This window comes from Tupaia chinensis, unplaced genomic scaffold, assembly GCF_000334495.1.
Source record: "Tupaia chinensis unplaced genomic scaffold, TupChi_1.0 Scaffold000355_1, whole genome shotgun sequence".
NCBI lineage: Eukaryota > Metazoa > Chordata > Mammalia > Scandentia > Tupaiidae > Tupaia > Tupaia belangeri.
Genome location: NW_006159850.1, coordinates 4,707,925 through 4,713,701, shown reverse-complemented (window position 1 = coordinate 4,713,701; position 5,777 = coordinate 4,707,925). Strand labels below are relative to the sequence as shown.

The window sequence follows — 5,777 nt, the reverse complement described above, 5'->3', positions numbered from 1 at the left end:
GGGGGGGGGGCGGGAGCCGTTACCATCCGGTGCCGAGAAAAGGATGGAAAAGTCCTGGAGGCCCAGTCCACATCTGTGTGCGTCCTGAATCCATGGTCCCACTGGCTCCCAGAGGACACGGGTCACGACAAAGAATCTCTCCCTCCTTCGTACGTATACAATCGCAGGTGTCACCACAGAGGTCATACGTGCATATGAAGACGTCAGCAGGCCCCACCTTATATACACATATATACCCACATGTATAGACAGACATTTATGAACACACACCCCCCCCATTTGTTTCATATACACGTGCATAAGATAGAGTAAATACAGGTAGTTTTAAAAAAAACCTTTTTGTGTGAATCGGCTACCGTTGTTTGCAAAACTGAAAAATAAAAGATGTTCATCATGTATGAAAAGTAGCTGATTTTTATTCCGTGAGCATGTAGCAGTGCGAGGAAAGTTAGTACTTGTATTCAGGTGATCTTCTTGTTGATAAACTGTAAACCATCGAAGCTCACACCAAATTTTTCTATCAGATGAAACTAGTGACAGCCTGTGGCTTTTGATTAGCGCTCGCCACGAACTAGGGTAAGGTAAGTGTCTTAGCATATTTTAATGCAGTGGCTTACTAAAGGTTTTAACCACACACGCGCGCACACGCAGATGAACACACACGCTTTCTTATGCAATCTGTTTGCACCTGTACTTTTCAGTTTGCCTTCTGTAGGAAGTAGAAGTCATATGCTGTCTTTGTTATAGTGAAATTATGCAGATAGAGTCCCATATATTGTATTTGTTTCATTAGTAAATCTTTTTGGAGCACATAGAATGCAGAGATTTTTTTTTCCCATTAAAATAAATGGGTATTGGTGGTTAAAACTGCTGGACGGTAGCTCTTCTCTGATTTCTGTCGTGTCTAATGTTGCTGGTGCTGGGTCTTAGTCCAAGTTCCCATTTTCACCTGCCCATGGCGGAGGTGGGTGGGGGGAGGTCCCCGTATATCTCTAGCCAGTGAGTGAATCCGTAAAGCCCGCAACACCAGCTCTCAGTGGGAGCGATGCACTGTCCTTGTCACTGTAATGACACAATCTGAGCATGTCACAGTCAGCTGTGAAGAGGATTGCATCATCAGAGATGAGAGGGACCATCCTCTCTCGAGCAACTGCTTTGGGCTGATACAACCCTATGCCTACAGTCCCAAACTGTGGGGATTTTTCTGGTGGCCAAGTCTGGCTTGATCAGGAGATGCCGCACCTCGAATGTGGCACGATGGCTCTCAGTGAGCACACAGCCGACTCAGAAGCAGGGGCATCTAAGCCAGTTGGCCCACACTGTACAAGCTCCCTATTACAGTGTTATAGGGGACCACCGTGGCCTCTCTGGTGCGCCCTGCTCCCCTCATCTTGCAAGGTGGAGAAAGAACAAACGAAGGGGCATTATCGGAGGGCCCGGTGGCTGGCAGCCAGGCCCACCTACTAACTAAAAGTCAGAGAGCTCACCCTCCACCATGAACCTGAGCTTTCTCTAGGGAGAAATGCAGGCGCTACGGGGCCCATTCACTGAAGGAAACAAATGCAAGACGCTCTCCTCTCAAGCCAGTAGGCTCTCCTGCTCTCTGCAGATCAAACCGGTCAGAACTCGGCATGGATTCAGAAGCATGAGAGTGAAGGCATGCTTCACTGAGGGCGTCCGCCTCAGCGTCAAGGGTGCTCTCTCTCCCTAGAGTCGCTAGCTGGACAGAGAGAGCCCAGTATGTTGGTCTAGTACCTTTCAAAAACAAAAAGAAATAGCATTTCTCAAAGCATGTAATTTTGTTGACTTGCTAAAATACATCACATTGTTTTCTGAAAGCAAAAGGATAATCAAAATGTTATTTCATTATTACCTATTTTATCTTAGTCCAATGTATTTTTCTTTAAAAGTCAAGTGAAAACTAGAAATTGCTCTTCCCCCTTACTGAGCTCAAGACTGAAGTTTTTATTTCCCTTATCAGTCACATCTATGCTTTTGTCTAGTTAAAATATTTCTCTCTTTAGTTGATTAAAAAATGTATTTTCAAAATTAATCAGTTTGGATAATTAAATTGATTATTTTGGATAATTAAATGAATGATTTTGGATAATTCCGAACAATAATATGCAAACATTTTCTAATTTCAGTAGAGGTTCCCTCCAACTGCCGACTCCCCTCAGATGAGTGTCATTTCAGACAGAGGCGCCTGTGGCCAGCACTGGCCGATCTGAGCACCACGGCAAAATAAGCCCAGCCGAATTCCATGGTAGGTAGCCAGTAAGACCTGGACCCTTAAAGGGCATTGTTAAAAATTTTGTTAAGTCATCCCAGATTTTCAAACTGTCGTTTTAAACAGTCCAATACATGGAATAACCATCTACCATCAAACTCACGGAGTAGATCTGATTGTGGTTTATCCAAAATCAATACACCAGGTCTTGATGTGACAGCCAATAAGTTACTGACAGGTCTGTGTCCGATGCCAGGGCTAGCACTGGGGTCCCTGTGCACAGCTATCCAGACGATCCTGCAGAAACGAGGCAATGATTCTCTGGGCTGGTATAGACATGCTACTAAAAGGTGATTAATAACAAGTTTGCATTTCTGTCGTTTACTGTGTACTGTACCCACGGTGTACAAAATCCTTCCTTTCTGTTAGCTCATTGAATCCTTGCAATAGCCCTGTAAGGCATGAACCATCATCCCCTCCAACTTACAGAAAGCACTGCTGGGCAGCAGGTGATGTGGCGGTTAAGGCTCTGGACTCCCACATGACTGACTGCAGTTCAAGTCCGAGACCAGGCAGCTTGCTTTCTCACTTTCCCCCTCTCTCTCCCTCTCTCCTCTCTGGTAAGTGCACATGCCCTATAGCAAACTAAAATAATAACAATAAATAAATAAAATTAGGGGCCAGCAGATGGTGTAGCTGGGCTCCCACACGGCCAACCGTGGTGAGAGCCCTGGACCCTGTGGCCTGAAAACCACACCAGAGCATGTGCACGGGTCCCCAAGATTCCAGGAGGAGATGGAGGAGAAGGGACTGTGGCGTGACCGTCACCTCAGGTGATGATTTCTCACTTGCTCTGTGTCTCTGTCTCTCCCTCCGGCGAGCATGCATGCCCTAAGGCAAAACCCTCTTAATAAATTAACTTATTTTTAAAGAAAGCAAAACAAAGAAAGCAGGGGCTCAGATAAATCGAACTGCTTGCCCTACGTAAGTGACCTCCATACCCAAAGCTCAGGTCATCTGGTTCCAGGACTCATGTGCATTCCATCGTGGTTCCACTCCCAACGAAACCTAACAAAATGCCTGTGTCAGACCAGAAAACTCAAGTCTGGAGCTTCAATTAGCTTGACTTGCCATCCACACCAACTTACTGCCACTTAGCAATGTCTTCCACCATGAGGTACCTTCCGCCACTGAGTCCCTTTCACAAACAGTCCCTTCTCCCAACCAAGTCCTGCTGCATTGTTTTCATTGTGACAGCTTTCTGTTAAAACTGTCAACACTATTTTAAATTAATATTGGAATCTTAGAAGTTTTTCCCATTCAGGGGCCGGCAGCTGGCATGGTGGTTAAGGACACTGGATTCTCATGTGGCCGACCGTGTTTCGAGTACCAGACCTGATGGCTTTTCTCTCACTCTCTCTCACTCTCACTCTGTCCCTCTCTAGTCAAATTTTAAAAATAAATGAAGTGAAATAAAATAATTTTTTTTAAAAAAGTTTTTCCCATACAAAGTACCATTATTTTCTAAAGTTTTTTCCCTCCTTCATTTCTATGACTTGTTAAGTAGTCACCTAAGAGGGCAGATCAGCGGGCCATCTCAGTTTTCCGAAAGTTCACGTCCTCCCACGGACAAGCTCTTGGAGATCCCACACCACTCTCTCCACCAGACAAGCTGAGCAGAGAAAGCTGAGGGAGAGAGTGGTGTGGGATCTCCAAGAGCTTGTCCGTGCTTGACCATAAACATGATTCAAACGGGCAAATTCTAAGTCTCCAAGCAGTTTCTGATTTTGTAATGTGGCCCATTAATCTAGTCAAATGTCATCAACTTAAGGATGAACTAACAGAGACATCACACCAAAAAGAAAAGCGAGCCCTAAAAAGCACCAACTACCTTTCCTGTGTGACTAGTAATAAGAAAAATAACTATGGAATGATCTGGCTATGGTTTTCACAAAGATGGAGCACTCCCTCGTCTTCTTTACTTTTTTACATTTAATCCCTGTGCATCCTTACAATATACATTATGATTTTTCCCAGCATGAATATACTACATATTAGCCTGGTCCAAGGCATTACTATACACATTATTGACAGATATCTTTTCATCTTTGTGGCTGTTATTCTTTCTTCTTTCTGTGACTGATGGTGGAGGTTTCATACTTCTCACCGTCCAGTGAGAAAATGCTTTCATAATTGTTCTTCTAAAGCAATTAATCATTCTTGCACCATAGCAAGTGCGTTACCCTTGGTTGACTTTAGCTCAAGCAGTTACTTCCTCAGTCCGGAGTTCCCACCCGCAAACATGTTACCTTTACTGTATTTCCTGTTGCTAATGGAGGAATCTGATACTGAAAAAACTCTATAGTTGTGACAACATTCATGTAAAAGCCTATACGTGATGTGCAGAGACACGGAAAATGTGGGGAAGGATGTGTGCTGAGGATTTCAGATAAGAACTTGAACTCTATAAATTAAGAACAATTCTTGGCGTGGGGGCAGCAGATGGTATAGCAGTTAAGCCATTGGATTCCCACATGGCTGACCACAGTTTGAGTCCTGGACCTGGTAGCTTGAAACTCACACTAGGCGTGTGTGCATGTGTGCCCAAGATCCCAGGAGGACAGTGGAGGAGAAGGGATTGCAGCATGGCCATCCCCCTGGGGGATGATTTCTCACTTTTGCTCTCACTGTCTCTGTCTCTCTCGCTCCAAGGAGTGCACATACCTTAAGGCAAAAAACTCTTAAAAGAAAAAAAGAATAACCCCTGGGCCAGCTGGTGGTATGGCGGTCAAGGTGGCTGGATCCGACATGGCTACTGGCACAGTGAGTCCCAAGCTTGGAGGAGAAGGGATTGCACTGTGGCCATTGCCCAGGGATGATTTCTCTCTCTCTCTCTCACTCTCTCTCCAGTGACCACACAGACCCTACAGCAAAAAATTAAAAAAAAAAATTTTTTTAAAGCCACCTGTGATTTAAGCTGAAATAATCTAGATATTCGTCAAATTAAGTCAGCAGGTTTACATTTAATCCCTGTGCATCCTTACAATATACATTATGATTTTTCCCAGCATGAATATACTACATATTAGCCTGGTCCAAGGCATTACTATACACATTATTGACAGATATCTTTTCATCTTTGTGGCTGTTATTCTTTCTTCTTTCTGTGACTGATGGTGGAGGTTTCATACTTCTCACCGTCCAGTGAGAAAATGCTTTCATAATTGTTCTTCTAAAGCAATTAATCATTCTTGCACCATAGCAAGTGCGTTACCCTTGGTTGACTTTAGCTCAAGCAGTTACTTCCTCAGTCCGGAGTTCCCACCCGCAAACATGTTACCTTTACTGTATTTCCTGTTGCTAATGGAGGAATCTGATACTGAAAAAACTCTATAGTTGTGACAACATTCATGTAAAAGCCTATACGTGATGTGCAGAGACACGGAAAATGTGGGGAAGGATGTGTGCTGAGGATTTCAGATAAGAACTTGAACTCTATAAATTAAGAACAATTCTTGGCGTGGGGGCAGCAGATGGTATAGCAGTT

At 44.1% G+C, this 5,777-nt stretch overlaps 1 long non-coding RNA gene across 1 annotated transcript; it reads right to left on the bottom strand.

Moving 5' to 3' along the window:
* Positions 1-182: 182 nt before the first annotated feature.
* On the bottom strand, positions 183-5,246 carry LOC102478009 (uncharacterized). The gene is made up of 3 exons (XR_001370663.1): positions 5,196-5,246; positions 2,394-2,527; positions 183-1,062 (listed from the first exon to the last, which is right to left on the bottom strand). It is a non-coding gene; the product is annotated as an uncharacterized LOC102478009 (long non-coding RNA).
* Between the last annotated feature and the right edge of the window lie 531 nt (positions 5,247-5,777).